The sequence below is a fragment of the Eleginops maclovinus genome, chromosome 17, assembly GCF_036324505.1.
Source record: "Eleginops maclovinus isolate JMC-PN-2008 ecotype Puerto Natales chromosome 17, JC_Emac_rtc_rv5, whole genome shotgun sequence".
NCBI lineage: Eukaryota > Metazoa > Chordata > Actinopteri > Perciformes > Eleginopidae > Eleginops > Eleginops maclovinus.
The window spans coordinates 12,201,840-12,216,934 of record NC_086365.1 but is presented as its reverse complement, the minus strand read 5'-3'; the positions used below and the strand labels follow the sequence as shown (position 1 = coordinate 12,216,934).

Genomic DNA, 15,095 nt, shown 5'->3' with positions numbered 1-15,095 from the left:
ACCCCTGTGATTATCTGGTGTTGACTTTTTTCTTTTATATACTTGGATGAGATCCTGTTCCTCTCCGAGAACAGGCAGGAACGTGTGCAACGTGTGAAGTGTGTCCTTCAAAGATTACTGCAGAGCGAGCTGTTCAAGCAGGCAGCCTCCAGGTGGACTCCACCAAGGTCGAGGCAGTCACACACTGGACTGTCCCGCGGAGTTAAAGCGTTGTTACACTACATCCCCTGTTCTCGCCTTTTCTTTCCTACCGCCCTGGAAACCATCCAAGAGAAAGCACAGCGCCATCAGATCTAAAGTAACTTTTTACAAGCCAATGGACATCTTTTCTACCTCCATACACAGATACGCAAGGCCAGCTCTGTCCTGGGGAGCGCTCCGGACACTGTGGAGGAGGTGGGGGACAAGAGAATGGCGTCCACAATGTGTCCCTCCCCCCTCCAGGACACTGTGCAGCTCCTTCAGTGACAGGCTGCTTCACCCGCGGTGTCTCGCGGAGAGATACCGCAGGTCCTTCCTGCAGCGGTCAGGCTTCATAACCACCACGGCCCCTGGTAGTCCACCACACACACACACACACACACACACACTAAGAAACCACTGTTTGTAATTACACCAATGTGCAATAATGTAGAAAAACAAAAAGAAAGATGTCAACACCACTGTTACGCAATAACACGTGTGTGCATTATGTCAATAGGAAAAATGTATCACTGATGTATTAGTGAAGCTTTAATGCTTTTTATTTAAATGTTTATATCACTCTACTTATCTAACACCGTCTTATTTTTGGTCTCTTTTTCACTTTTGCTCTAACAATATGCATGTCCCCTCTGTGGGACGAATAAAAGTATTCCAATTTCCCATTCTGAATCAATCAGTTGGTGAATCAAACAAAAGAAAATCCTACTATTCCCCCTTTTTTCCCAGATCACCTCCACTCCCAGGTCTATCAGTTGTGGCACTCCTGTTGTCTGGCATGTCCTCCTGGTTTTTGTGTGCACTGGGTTGCCTAGCAAATGCTTCTCGTGTTCCTTGATGGATCAGAACAGCCAGCAGTTTCTTGCCTCCTGTCTGGTCTTCCTTCGGCAACAAAAGAAAACTCCTGTCATGCTCCGTAACAGGCTCCTCCAAGTTTCTGCAAGTTTTTCTAATCTTCTGGACTTGGTCACCTGTCTGTCCCTATGGTAACACAGTCATTCTTATAGTTGTATACCGTTTTTTTTCCAAAACTGCTGAGTGCATATTTTATTTCAGCGGTGCTGTGCAACAACATGTTTTTCTCCCACATGGTCTGGCCAGAGACTTTGTCCCAGATGGGGATCTCAAAGTCTTGCAGTCTTCAATTAACATGTGGATGACAGATTGATGAAAAACAGGCATCCATATTATTTTATATAATGCAACATGATAAATTGACTGCATTTACAAAGGGGCCTTTCTGCCTTTCCACCTTTCTGGACCAAAAGGTTCACTATTTGCCTCTCATTCACCCTTAATACACTAATGCAATTTGAGGTTCAGTGTCTTGCTTAAATTATGCAACAAAGAGAGCTGATTTCATATAGACAAATACAGATACAAATATTCAATCAATCAACACTACTTATACAATTTTGGTTAATTATTTTATATATATATTTTATATATATTAGAAGTGGTGTCGCGATTTTTCAAATGTACAATTGTAGTTGATTTTCGACTTCTAGGTCACCATTCCATTTTGTTTTTTTCCATTAAAGACGGCTATGCAAATTAAAGCCATAAACTGTTGCTCTGAACAGCCAGAAGTCAAATCTTCACTTCTAACATTTATTCAAGCTTGAGGATAACCCAAATCTTCCCGGTTTGGGTAAAATGTTACTTATTCACTGCACAGTTCAATTCAAATAAAAAATATTAGAACAGCATAAATGAATTTGCATTGAAAGACGTCCTGTTGTTAGGATCAACTTCATGGAAGAGAATAAATATCTCAAATCCTCCCATAATGACTTTACTTCTTCCCAAATGATTCACTTTGGTCATATCCTCTCAACTCTCCCACATATACGTCATGTAATATATCGCTCCAATTGTAAAGCCGGGCACTGTCCTCAGATCATCCTATTCAGGGTTAATCATCCTACACGCTGCCTTGTTAAGAAACGCTGATTTGTAGATCAAGTTTCACTAAACTTTCCTCTTGCTCATGTTTTTATACAAAATGGACGTGTGTGTGTGTGTGTGTGTGTTTTAGCATGACCATGTGCTTACCTGCATTGCAGTATCTTGAGTCCGGTGGTTCCACGTCTACTCGGGTGCCTCTTTGCGCCGCATCTGAAAACACAAGACCGAGCAAAAAGTTTGAAACGTCGTGCTCCTTAGTTTTGACCTGCACTGTGACAAAAGGATGGGGATCAGTCGTGTATTGGGACGTGCGGTGCTCCGTTTAGCGTGATGTTCTCCCGCAGTGTGCCAGAACAGGCTGAGCACAGGACATTCCTAATGGAACATTTGTGCTGTCAGTGTTGTCGGGCAGAGCATTCGCTGGATTATCAGATATTTTCTACCACATGTTTTGTTTGAGTGACATAATAAATATTTTTACATTTTCATTTTATAATATATTTATTTACTGACACACGATCAGACAATTTTATTTGAATTCATTTCCAGTGATCTGCTGAATCAATCAAGGTGAGAGCTACCACTATTCATGCTTTATTATAATTGATATACTTTTATTAAAGAAAAGGTTTGTGTTTAAAAAGTTTATTATATTTAAATTTGAGATTTTTTTGTTGCTTTGAGACAACTTAGACGCAGATTGTGCAACCAGGAGCATTGATTTGATATTTAAATGGGTTTATTGAGACGGTACAATAATCAAACACTTCACTGATTTATTTCCTGCTCTTTGAGAAGGTCAGAGTCATTTTAACCTCGGCCCTGACACGACTGCAGATCAGTGTCAGACTGAAGGGCACCTGGGCATTAAAGAAATGCCTGCCCGGACCTGTTCTCATAGCATAGCACACCTGTTCCCTCTGCTTTATAGATACAAACTTCTATATGCAAAATCTGTAAATGCAAGGAAAGGAACAGTGCATTTGCTTATGTCGGCCGCAACGCAGCAGTGTGTCCCACGATATTCTAGTTCAATCTTGCACACATACACCTGAAACAGTTAAATATTTAGCAAATACAGGGACGAGGCTGAGTAGGTGGTTTCATTTGAAATATCTACTCTTATTTGATTCCCAAAAAATCCCCTTTTACTGCAACGAGATGTCCAGGGAATCATGAAAATTAGATTATCGACAATTACGATTTAAGTCATTCTTTCTAGCATTCACCTTGGCCTGATTTCCATTCTTGGAACAAGTGTTATCAAATATCAAACGTGTCTGAGAGCACATTTAAACTTGTGACCTTCAAACCAAATAAATCCATGCAACATTTGGGTCCCACACAAGATTACAGTTCTTTGGTATTGTGTCAAGAAAATATTAAGACGATTTAACCCTCACCCAGCAGGGTTCATCAGTTATTTATAGCTTTTATCCTTTCTATATTATCACAGCTTTAAGGAATACAAAGAGACTCATCTTCTCTCACATGGCTTCAACACCGGCCTTAATAAAGCCAGTGGTACAGCTTGTGTAGGTCTTTTTTCCCCGGCTAAATACATAACACGGGCAGCCTTATGCATTGGGAATCTTAAAACTGAACCGGAAGAACCTGCACTGCTCCCCACAGAGCTCTGCTTCATTTGCTTTTCATCTCCCCTTTCCTCCCCCCTCCCTATCTTCTCACATGAACTCTCCATAAACCCGCCGATTCCCCCCAGAGAACTGTCGTCTATCCGACATCAGTGGATATAGAATTAAAGCGAAGAACAGGCGAGAACATGAAGCTGAAAGAGACAATAAGGTATAGAGAGTGAAGAGAGAATAAGCGAGACAGCGAGAAGCAGGCCAGATTGCAGAGGGTTGAATCAATGCAGCGGCCTGGTCTCTTTTTTTTCTTTCTCCCTTCTCTTTTTTCATTTTTTTCTCTCGCTCTGAAATGATTCACAGTGGAAAGAAAAGGCCTTTTCCTTGTCCTCGGTTGAACTTCACATCAGCTTCCTGTTAGAAAAGCAAAGGAGGAAACACCCAGTGCAACACGCGCGTGCGCACATGCACGCACACTCCAATACGCACAGAGCACGGCCTTCACTAGTGGATTCTTTGCCTCCGGAGAAATTAGGTCAACCCCTTAAATGCCCGCACTGAGATGCGCAGAAACTTCAAATTTGAAAAGTTTGTTTGGGACAGCAAAGGGCATACCAGGGCAACAAACATGCATGCGCACAAAACGTTGGTTGCACTTGGACGTACACACTAGCTTTACAGTCAGCTTCTGGCTTGCCACATTACTAATACCAAGAAAAATAATAAGACATAATCAGTGACGGACGCCCACTGCTCCTACTGTTAATACACCATCCATCTGTGCAGCTCAGAACATGACAAGATGGCTAACACACTAACACAATCAAATAAATGATGTGTATTTTCAAAAAGGCAACCTCTTAAGTCTACACAGACAAAAAACGAATACACTTTGAGCATGCATTCTGCAAATGCAAGATGACCTGATAAGGGAATGACAACGTCTCTGTGCTCGTCAGGACAGGATGGGACTGCACAACACGCCATATTGCAGTATCAGTCGGGGTGCACACCAAAAAAATCCCCCCCCTCCTTCCCCGCCAACGTCACCGCCTCCCACCCTGTGACCTGAAATGCCCTTAAAGAAACAACACACCACACCACCAACAAATCCAATCAACTATTCATAGAAAGGCTGGATTGCATTCTGCCTGATCTAGCCGTTTAGGGTTTCAATCAATTGAGATATGACAGAGCTGGGGGTGGGGGGGGGTGGTAGGGAGGACGAAGCTGTTCTGAAAGCAAATGAGAGAGGGTCTTCTCCTCTCCATATTGACCACTAAGGCCTGCAACAGGGCTCTGATCTACAGGGTAAATTGGACGATAATGACAACAATTTTAAGTCTGCAGCCACGTGCTTTCTCCTGTCCCACAGTGGAGAAATGAGCCCCAGTCCATTGTCCGAGGGCCACCTGTGTTTCTGCTTCATTTTCAAACAGTCACAATGGCATTTTCCTGTTTATAGCGTCGACATCACTTTATAAACACTCTAAAAGAGGGTATTAATAAAAATGTGGGTTTGCAACTGATGGCTGCGGCCAAAAGGTCATTTGGACCCTGTTCATATGCTCCTTTTTGCAGGGGGAGGAAATGTGGTAGTAGCAAAACATCATTTTTCTGTCAGCCAACAAAGATATTTTCTTAGGAAACACTGCTGCGTTGCAATTTCGACTAACAGGAGAAGAACTTTGCCGGTCGGACAGCCGGCCCAACCTGCAGACGAAGCTTTCAGACTACACATACACACCGATCAATCTAAATACATGGGCAAATGTGCACGATGCAAGAGATTACACAAAGTCGACTTACAACCCCTGAAGAAAAACGGTGTTAAGTTTGGTGTGTGTGACACGTCTCAAACTTTGACCTCTGCTTAGCAAAGGTGCTGTAGGTTAAAGTCGTTTTTTGCACACTCTTCGGCATGATCTATGACAACCAAATCAAAAAAAGACAGCATTTGATCTCAGAAATATCACGCTGAAATGTGCTGTAAAAACTACATATTCACAATTTAAATCCTGCAATTTCACTGAGTGTAAATAACAATGTGATTCATTGCAGAGGTTGTCTTTATAACAATCTTTTTAGTTGCTTCAGACAGATGATGGCCCACAGAAAATGTCTTATTTTATCAGTAATCGATCTAAAGCCACAATAAGAAAAATATTCTACATTTTTTGATTACATTTCATTTAGCTGGCACTTTTATCCAAAGAAACAAACTCAAAAGCAAGAATCCTGCAAGTCCCCTATCTATAAACCCAACCAGATTATTGTTCCCTCATGTGAAAATCTACATACCCTACCTAATGAATGTGCAAATTAAGATTGCCAAATTAATATAGATACCATAAAGGCATACATGGCTTTATTTCCTCCTCTTATTTCCTTTTTATCTTTAAGTCACATGATCTAGTATTTTACACCTGAGAATGAGTCAGGGAGCCCACACAGGCCTTTTGACCCTTATACAATATATCCATGTTGTGCTGAGTAAGTTCTTCTCATGTTTCAAAATATTCATTTCATCAAAAACTTATCTGAGGGAAACCACAGTGACACATCAGGGGAAAACCGCACAACTCTACCATATGTTCTCATGTTTTACATACACTGATTATCTCGCAGCGCACAGCTCGGCAGACGCAGCTTTTCTAATCAAATGCACATTTTACTGAAATCCTATAAATCGCTCCACTTGGTGGATTGACGTGATGTGCCCGGCTGCCTATCTGTATTTGCATCGGGGACAACAAAGAGGAAGATTATGCCAGTCTGCGAAGGGAAATCTAGGGCACGAAAGGCGACCTCTTTTCCTCGTATTGCCAGGGAGAGTTTACAGTCTGGCCACCATGTTTCAGACCTTGTTCGCGAGTTTACAGACAGATTGTGTACAGTTGTTAAATGGTTATTCGGAAAGCGCTTGTTTTTAACACCTTGGAAACTTTACCCCCGAGGTCTGTGGTTCGGTTCAGTCATAACAGTGATTCAGGAGGGAAATAAATCGCTTAATGCTTACGTTGGAAATGCCTATCTTTGTTGATATTTTAAGGCACTATACGCACATGCAAAACCTCTAAATAAATAAATTGAAATAAAGAAAATGGAGAATTGAATACTACGCACCTCAATTCAAGTTGCATGGTCTCGTCCTCCGCGGTGTCCGACTCCAAGTCTGCAGGTTTTTATATCTTCTATACGGCGTCTTCTATTGTGTCCAGCAAAAAAACTAAAAACGCACAAAGCGATATTTGTAGCTGGATGAGTAGAAAAAGGTCTGCTTGCTACGAGACAGCCTCCGTGAGCGGCTACCTGGCCAGGAGAAATCTGTTTCCCCGCTCTCGATGTGTGTTTCCCCGCAGACATCCCGCTCGGTTCACCGGGTGCACACAGGCTGCAGACTGCGCCGTCTTTCGTCGCCGATGAACCAGATGCATGAAGTTCAGCTGAGGTGAAGCTCCGTTATACAACCAGCCTAGTGACTGCAGCAGACTGCACTACAAGGGTTGCTTTTTTTTAAATGACTCCTAAAAAATGGGAACAAAGGAAAAGGCACATCACACTGAAATATCTGCAAAAACGAGGCTGTGTTGCGATGATTATTAAGGGCTGCCTCACTCCCCCTCCTCCTGCCCCCTCCGCGGATCCAAAAAGCACTATTTGCTTTGGTGAATTTGATGTCAGCATTTGGAAAATATATTTTTAGTGCGTCATTAACGTTACTTTGGGCTAAAAAAAATGAAGCCAGAAATACGTAGGTGAATAAATAACCTGAACTTCATTATCACATCGCACTATAACAACGATAATCTCTCTGCCCTTCCGTATTATGACATTACAAATTCAATAAAGTAACACAAGGTCAATACAGTCGCACTATTTAGCGATTTATGTAGATTTAACTCCATTTTGGTTTATTTACGAAACAAAACGCCGTTTTTTCGTTTGAATGACTCCCACTAACAAGTTTATCACATGTTTTAGCTAGGCTATAAAGTCATGTGAAAAAATGTAGTTCAAACGAGTAAAATGCGTCGTTTTCAAGAAAATTAAATTACTAAATGAAACATTAAATGTGACTGTATCGCCCTACAGAAAAGCTAAAAGAGCTGTAAAGGCAGCAACACATTAAAACATTGCTTAATGCATCTCTCGTGCTACAGGTTTAGCTTAATTATTTTTCTGTGTATGCTAGCTAACCAAACACAGTCATAGGTGATTTAAATCTGCATTTCTCACACCTGTGTGCCTGCTTTAATGAGCTTGTCTTGGTTTCTGCCCTTCCTTAAGGTAATGAAGGTGTAGTTATCCAGTTATGCTCCACAGGTGACTTTGAATACAAGCCCAGACATGTTTCCCAATTTGGCTTGAAGACACTTTATTGATTAATCAGGTGTGGAGATGAGGAAGGGCGGAGCTGATGAAGGACCTCTGTCATCCAAAAAGGTGTTATAAAAATATGTCTCAAAATCCATCAAGAGGGGGAAAAAAATCCCTTATATGAGTCTTCCCTTAAATGCACCAATAAAACATGGAATGGACATTATTTGCAATTTATGTGCATTTGTTTAAAATAAATTAATTTAAATGTTGCCTATAAAGGACTGAGAATAAGTAGAACATACATAAGCAATTTGTTCTCCATATGCATGCATGTATGCATTTTTTTGATCTGTGTTTTCTCTCTAAAATGTGTTTCTAACATTTACAAAAAAACACCTTCATTGCACATAAAGACCTATTAATCGATTTGTATGACTATATATAAGAAAATAAAATGCTACAATATATGCCGGGTAAAGACACAGGTGACTATTTAAAAATGCAGGGACAGAGGTGAAAGGGAAACAGTTTTCAGATTTAAGAACACACTTCTCTACTGTGATGTAAATTGGTTAATAAGTAGCTGAAAGTCAAATGTTAACTTAACAAACTAATTAAAATCCAAAAGAACATTTTAGGTGAATCAACTAAAAAAAAGTGAATTGTCCCTTCAAATTAAATTGGTTTGAAGAATTGTTTTACACAAAAAAAAGAAATAGTTGTGATCTTGATAGGATATTATAATCTCTATGAAACTGACTACAATACTTAAACATAATAAGATAAATAAAAAGGCAATGTAACTTTTCAAATCACTGTTTGTGTGTTTGATTTTCTGAACAAGTTGAGAATTGATTCCCATTCGGATCCTGCAAAACAGAGGCGAGTGTATTGAGTGGTGGTAAATCTATTTATCTTATACAGCGGCACTTAGTGAACGTGATCTGTGTACTGTATGTCTATATCCATCAGCACAGAGAGATACTACAGGATTAGGAGTTTGTGTGTGTGTGTGTGTGTGTGTGTGTGTGTGTGTGTGTGTGTGTGTGTGTGTGTTGCTACTGCTCGGCTGCATATGTGCTGAGCATGTAGGCTATAGCTTATGGGGATTAGAAGGTAAATCAAGTTCATATCGATAGAGATTCACCTGATGTGACTCAAGACAAACACAACAAACCCACATCATTTTTAAAAAGACGTTTTTTTCAAAAGTAAAATAAAGCTGGGTGTTAACAAGATTTAAAAACTGGGTGGCCCACAAGTTAAAGGCTGTTATATAATGAAAGCTGCATGTGTGTGCACTTTTATTATCATTGGCCAATTCACTTTTTATTGTTTCCAGCAAATTCTAAACAATAGCCAGACATTACTATCAGTATGTTATTAATAACTCAAACTTTTATAGATACACTTGTTGTGGGTTTTTTTTAAGTGAAGAAAACAATTATAATTGCAACAGACAGACCTAAATATTGTAATGACTTAATGCCTTATCAGTAAACATTTGATAAAAGCAGAGGTATTCGTCTATAAGCCTGTTATTGGAGGATGTTAATATGCATGCATAAGAATTGATCAAATACTATGCAACATAACAAAACATGTTCACACACCATTTGATGTTTCAGGAGGCCTTAAAATGAATAGATTTGATCTGCAAATATATAGATTTTTAAAAATAAAATAATATATAATTTAAAAAACATTGATAAAGTTTTGAATGTAAATTACTTTCATCAAATGTGACTGAATGTGCCTTTAACTGTTTGTATCTACATGGGGGAATTAAAATGTACCAGTATTTCTTGTTCATGGTGTATTTAAATGTTTCCGAAAAGATAATAAAGGAAGACACCATTTTGAAAGTGGTCTTTACTAAATTAATATTCCCAGTGAGATGTTCCTGAGCAGCAGCTGTCTAACTTATTACACACGAGAAAATGAAATCATTGCATTTATTATATATGACTTCAAGTATGATATTAAGAGTCATTTGCACCGGCTAATGGATGTACTGTATTTATGGTATTAAGCACTTATCAAAATAAAAAAAACCTACACCTTAATGGACTTCTGCACTCAATACTCATCAATCTTTCATTTAATATGATGTGTACACCAATTAGGTGAAAGCGTATTGACAAAGGAAAAGTATAAACTTGTCTATTAACTTCCTTTGATAAGATATTTTGTTGTATTTTGAATGAGAAAGAGTCTGAGGAGGTGAGGAGAAAAGGGCATTGAATCTTTCCGAGGTGGCTCTCTTTTGGCACTGCTAATTTGCAATCAGACACTCTCTCCAAGCTCCTTCGCTGCCATGTCTCCAGACAGTGTGGATGGCAGCTGAGACAAAGCTAGCATTCTCTGCCGACCAAGGCCCCTCTTAGTTTTATTTCAGGCCACTGCTCTCAGACAGTCCATTCTGCGTTGAGCACCCAAAGTACGGCAGCTAGAAGAGAGGAGAGGAGGAAGGAACGAGTCCCGAGGACGAAACTAAGTGGGAGGAGGCTTTGTCGAGGGGCCAAAGTGTTTCCCTCCCCTAACTCTCTCGCCTTTTCCTTTCCTCTCCTTGGATGGCAACCCGGCCTTATCCCCCTCTCTAAAGTGCTGCAGTGCAGTGCCACGCCCCACCTTGCACCATGCGAAGAATTGTTTGATCCACAGTTCTCAAACTAGAGCTGATCGTGACCTTTTTCTCCTTCCACATCTTAAGAAACTTTTCAAAATCGGATTTCTAGAGGGTATTCTAAGTGTATGAACTTCAGAAAACTTTTAAAGCAGCTTAACGAGGCTGCTGCACATGCACCAAATCAATAATATACAATAATGTATACAAGAATATATATGAAGTTGTAATAATAAATGAAGTATCTTATCTTAGGGGTGCACTGATCCAAAAGCCTGGATCTGTATTGTGTCTATCTCCTTTTTTTTGGACGATATTTTGTATTAGTTTAGGTAGTGTAAGTTGGCTGCGCATACATGTATTTATACAAATTATTTGAGACTTATAGCTTATAAAAGGGTTTTAAGAGAAGAACATGTGACCCAATTCCATGTTTTCAAATTGTGGGCCTATGCATGTCTGAATGTGTCCATGCACCTGGGATATCACTTTATTATCAACAGTCCTGCAGCTGTACAGTATGTTGTGGCTTTGTTGCCACAGGTAACAGGTCAATGATTACCCAGAGGGCCTAGGGTGTCCTCAAGCTCAGGTCAGCAGCACTTCCCCATGAGAGAGAAGGACAACAGTGACTGCAGCTGCCGTCTGTAGCTCTAGGCCTACGCAGTTATCAGCGTCTTATCTGCTTTAAATGCTGCATTGTGTTTAGATAGCGATGTGGCCACGCTTCAGGGCTTCATGCTATATTTATGAAGTGATGCGCGATCCTTTTTTGTTGCTTGTGGTCAGTTTAAACAAGAAGGTGCTACATTTGTCACAGTTGTTTTAGCTGCCACGTGTTCAGCCATGTTTGTATCAATGAATCAATGACTGGACTCTTCTCTTCCATTACACATCAATAAAAAAGCAGGCTCCAAAAAAAATAAAGCTAACAGAAACACAGAGGGGGGAAAAACTGCCTCAGTCCTCGTTTTGGTTTTTGGGTCCATTCCCACAGGTTGTCTCACTTATTAGCTGCTTTCCTGCACTGGACCGAAGAGCACAATCCCTCTCAGTCTCACTTGAAACACATAACAATGCCAGGAATGGCTGCATTTGTGTAGTACGACCATTAGGCAACATCCGACCGCTTAATTCATTCAATTTCTCCCATTGCCGTGCCAGCACAATTGGCCTGAAAAGGCGCAGGTGGGGGGCAGAGGAGGCTGGCAAGCTGGTTGCTCAAATGCAAGTAAGCTAACGTTGTTCTGCTGGAGGACCGGATGGGTTTAAAGCGCAGGACACTGGGCAGACTGATGGGAAAATGGTGACCTTGAGGCAATACCGGCTGGTCAGCCTGACCCCTGAGTCTGAGCTTGACCCTCACTGTATATTTAGCAGTGCAAATTACTGCATGGTATAGCTCCAGTTTCTCCCCCATTCAACCCTTTCTTTTCCTCACTTTCGATGATTTTGGATGACCACAAACAGCCATTGTCGCTGCAGACCACAAGAACAATTGGGTTCTTATGCTGTGGCCGGTCAGGGGATGGGAGGGTAAACTTCAGCAATGACTGCGCTAAGTAAATTATAGCTCCAATGGCCTGTGTGGTTTGGAGAGGCTGCGCTTTGTGAGAGGTCCTGCGACTAAAAACCACCAGTTCAGCACATTCGCTGCCTCCTCTCCGGTGCAAAAATGACGACGCCACGGCACGTAATCTCTCACGATTTGTCCATGCAACCACTTTCAACTCACAAGCAGCTTTTTTTTTGGAGAGTACTCACACTGTCTGTACTCTACTGAGTCACATCTTGGGAATAATTGCGTGACTGCAGGGCAATGGAGGATAGCCACAGTCCTGTGATCCCACTCTTCCCCCTTTCCCTGTCTCACATCGAGGCTCCGCCTGTACACTGTCCTCCCGCGCTCCGGTCGCTCCACCCTCCCACCCTATCCCCTTTCTACATGACATCATCTGCACATCTGTCGTCCCAACAGGGTGCTGGGGACACAGACAGGCCACAAAATTAGTAGAGCTCTCTCGCTTTGCTTTTGTCACCTCCTCTTTCTTTTCCTTTTGAAGTTTCTCTGTTCTTCTTCCTTCCCTATCTCTATATTTTTAACTATTTTATATACATTCATTCTTCCTTTCCTGCCCTAAACACCTTGTCCCCCCCCCACCCCCCCTTGTCCCCTGCTGCATTATGTCCTGTTACAATATGGTTGCATTTGACCGTTTCCTACAATGTGGCATGTACATTTGAGCAGGCAGGAAACAGCCATTAAACTAAATGATCCATGGGCCTGACCCCGGACTCGACCCGTGTGATTGTGAGCAAACTCAATCACCGAGGTCAGCGCTAACACGATGTGACTCATACCAAAGTTGTTGTTTTTTTCTTCACTTTGTCTGATTTGAGCTATTAGAGCCTGCTCAAACCGGTTAAGAGCTTGTGGTTATATCAATTTGTGTGTTAGTGTGTGTGTGAGAGAGAAAGAGAGTGGGAGCGATTTTTAAGTGTGTTTCGACTGCAAGGCCCAGCCCATTAGGGCCAAGTATTTCCAAAGGGAATACAAAAACTTACAGAAGTGTAACACATGTTTGATTCCCAAAGCCCCAGTGCAATAATTCTTCACGTATGAATTGCGAACAGATCAAATCAAGTCGTACCGGATCAAACCAGCTGCAGTGGGATGACAATGCTTAGCCATGTAAGTGAACAAATACAATTAATTATATTATTAAACGCTTCAGGAAAAAATCAAGAAGGGACGAAAGGGAGTAAAAAGCACTATGCATATAACTTTATTTAAATGTAAGATTTTTGATTGAATTAAACTATGTAAAAAATAAGAACGTTTAATAAAATTGCTACAGGAAGGTGTGGAATTGCTTCACTCGGAGGGGTGTCCTTATATGACCCAAAGCAACGCAGATATCAGAATGCAACAGATGGGATTTGAGCCCAGGAGTGCACAGAAGGATCCTGAGAGTGACGACCATCCCACATACTTCAACATAACCCCTAAATTAAGCAGGTCATTCTGAATGAAATGGCCTGCACTGAAATAAATTGTATATGCATGACTCTAAATTGTTGCCTGGCTTACCTATAAGTGCATTTATTCCTAGCAGCTTAAGTTGATGTTGTAAGAAAGAAAAGTGTAGAAATATACTTTTAAATTCTCTAGAACAAACCCATGGATTACAGATTCACAAAAGGAAAGAGGTCATTTAATTGTAATAGATTTTAGATTCACTGAAAGCGAAGAATTTACGTCTCCCGTGTTGGCATGAACAAACGTGACGGTTACATTTTGAAATTTTGATGGTAGGAACCAAAATGGTGGAACCTGTGAGGGGTGGTGGGAACTACGGGCTGCTGTACAGCTCCTGCACTTTGAAACATGGGAGTAAAGAGCCCCCTTGAGGATATCCAAATAAAGGACTCACTTCAAACACTTCAGAGAAGGGAGACCGCAATGTCGAAGTGGCTTCTGGATCTACAGGAAATATATTTACAGAGTTTGAAATTGAAATTTGAAGTGTAGAATAAAAGTGAGACATCAGAAAGAGACATTTCTTAGGTTTCCTGTCTCATTCAATATGCATTTCGTATGAAAAACTCACTGATGCTATTGTAATGTAGTAATACAACTATTATTAGGGTATTTACAGAGTAACGCTAGTGTTTGTTGTGATAGTTTAGCTTATATTTTAATAAATTGCTTGTGTAAAAGTGACATGCTTTACTCAAAGAAGAGAAAAGCAAGAGCAAGCTAAGAGTTTTTTCTGGTGCATTGTCTCCCTCTACAGTTAAAATAGAGAAAAGACAGTTTGGAAACAATGTGAAGTGAGGTACAAAACACAAAGAATGTAGAGAAAAATAGCAAATAACTATGTATGGAAACTATTTTGAAAGGCAAACGGTCTGTATTTCTTCCTGAAAAATGCTTATTGGTGGCATGTCGTGCATTTATAACGCTCTTTAAATAACCGTGAGCAATCTAAATACCAAACGACTGTGCTGTGAATCTGTTTTCTACATGACACGTTAACATGTGAGGACAGCAGTTCTTGTAATTTTCCCATTCTGGCTTTGTTAGTTGCTCATGGTGACGCTTTATGGTGATGCCGTGTAACCGTTTCATCGACATCTGAAACATGTTTACAACTTCCAAATCTGTTTTTCCACCCCAAAAACATAAATCCCCGTTTACATAAAAGGCACTGGTTCTGAAGACGTTTATGTGCACTCGTGGCATTGTTCAAAAACCCCTTCATCTGCTGGCGAAGAAAAAAAAAAAGTGGCTTCAAAGACAATAATTGCTCAAAAGTAGAATTGTTGTTTCTGGAAACAATTTCCCACTGTCAGCTTTGTCGGGTTCCATAAATGCTCCAAACTGTGTAAATTAGATTTGATTACAAAGTAGTTTTCTGTTAGCAGTGTCATAAATACTGTCCCGG

At 40.7% G+C, this 15,095-nt stretch overlaps 1 long non-coding RNA gene across 1 annotated transcript in view; it reads right to left on the bottom strand.

Annotated features, from left to right (window-relative positions):
* Positions 1–7,274, bottom strand: part of LOC134878975 (uncharacterized) — a 29,352-nt gene extending 22,078 nt beyond the window's left edge. Inside the window, exons 1-2 of the long non-coding RNA XR_010167759.1 lie at positions 6,825–7,274; positions 2,257–2,319 (exon numbers count right to left, since the gene is read on the bottom strand). This is a non-coding gene — a long non-coding RNA (uncharacterized LOC134878975). The remainder of the gene's footprint in view (positions 1–2,256; positions 2,320–6,824) is intronic.
* Positions 7,275–15,095: the final 7,821 nt, after the last annotated feature.